The 1,684-nt window shown below is 43.3% G+C and overlaps 1 pseudogene; it reads left to right on the top strand.

The window, feature by feature from the left end:
- LOC111969348 (ras association domain-containing protein 10-like) overlaps positions 1 to 1,463 on the top strand; it is a 5,609-nt pseudogene extending 4,146 nt beyond the window's left edge.
- Positions 1,464 to 1,684: the final 221 nt, after the last annotated feature.

Here is a 1,684-nt window from a genome sequence, read left to right as displayed (position 1 = left end):
TGTGTGTGTGTGTGGTGTGTGTGTGGTGTGTGTGGTGTGTGTGTGTGTGTGTGTGTGTGTGTGTGTGTGGTGTGTGTGTGTGTGGTGTGTGTGTGTGTGTGTGTGTGTGTGTGTGTGTGTGTGTGTGTGTGTGTGATCGTGTGTGTGTGTGACTGTGTGCGTGCATGCATGTGCGTATGTGTGAGAGTGTGTGGATGCATGCATCACTGTTTGTGTGTGTGTGTGTGTGTTCATCCCTTGCGGCCATGTTTGCTTGAGAGAGACGAAGTAGGGTAAGGGTGGATGAGGGCGTAGGTGTGTGCATGCGCTTACGCAATGGGATGAAAACTCCAAGCAGATGCTGGCTCACACGTGAAACCAGAGCTGTACAGTACATAACGGATCAGGGATACATACAGGACGTTGGTGCCACAGTGTGAGTGGAAAGGCAGGAAGGATTTTGGCTCATATCTATGGGCCGTCAGGAGATTCCAGGGGTGAAAACTTCCTCTGACATAACACACAGGGAGAAGCAGCAGAGATGCCTTGACAGAGAGACACAGTAGTATGGCATTACATTATTTTCCCCACATAGAGTGTGAGGCTTGCTGTCTAACGATTTGCTTCTGGAGGAGGAGAGGATCAAAACGCAGCTGGATACTAGTTTATACATTGGACTGCGCTTGAACACGGATTTGGAGGCTATTAGAAATGATTTGAATGTAACCCAGGATATTTGGGGGGCGAAAGAAAAAGAGATACGGGATTTGCTGGAGAAAGTGAACTCATTGTATATAGAGGATGACGAGACACCAAGCGAGGACAATGACTGCAACTCTGTGGTTACTGAGGCAGCAATGATGCGTCCCCTGGAGACGAAAAGTGAGTGGGTGGAGCAAGCCAGGGGGCTTTCAAAGACATGCAATGCCAACGATGACGACTCAGACACTGGCCTGAGCTCCATGCACAGTCAGGACTCGGATAACCCACCTGTGTGCGAGTCATTGGTATAAATTGCCAGGATGCTTCAAATTCTATTGACAATTATGGGACATAATTACTGTATGTCTAAAAACTCAGGGATCTGACATAGAGTATATCCCCACAATGAACAACACAATACAATGTATTCAAAAATGTCCCAAAATGTATTGACTAATATGTAGCTTACAGAGTCAATATACTTGGTCACTTAAATATATGCACTTATAGCTATTCACATATTTTGATGCCTTTTCTCTATAAAAAACCCTTTGACCTGTGCCAGGATAAGACACACCTCAGTGTTATCGGTCAGATTATTATTGATTAAGGGATGGAAGTCTTTGTGTTTGCAAGACTAAATAGACTTAAAATAGACCATGCTAAATGTAACACTGCACAAGTGCTATTTCTGTTTGGAATGGGATTTTGTGGACACACTGATGATTCTTAAATATGAAGGGTGTATGACATACTAAAATAAACATAATTTACAAAGCTTATGTGCAATTGCTTCATTGAAATGTGCAGAAAATAACTTTGCCTTGCCTAATCAATACTAAGTCTGCAAATTGTATGCATCAGGAAAGAGTTTGGGAAGAGTGAAAAGTATAGGATGATGTTAAACAATGTATGTGTATGTATGTGTGTGTGTATGTATGTATGTGTGACATGCATGTGCGTATGTGTGAGAGTGTGTGGATGCATGCATCACTGTATGTGT

The sequence above is a fragment of the Salvelinus sp. IW2-2015 genome, linkage group LG10, assembly GCF_002910315.2.
Source record: "Salvelinus sp. IW2-2015 linkage group LG10, ASM291031v2, whole genome shotgun sequence".
In the NCBI taxonomy this organism is placed as follows: domain Eukaryota; kingdom Metazoa; phylum Chordata; class Actinopteri; order Salmoniformes; family Salmonidae; genus Salvelinus; species Salvelinus sp. IW2-2015.
Note: the sequence above shows the minus strand (reverse complement) of the source record. Positions and strands in the feature narration are given on the sequence as shown.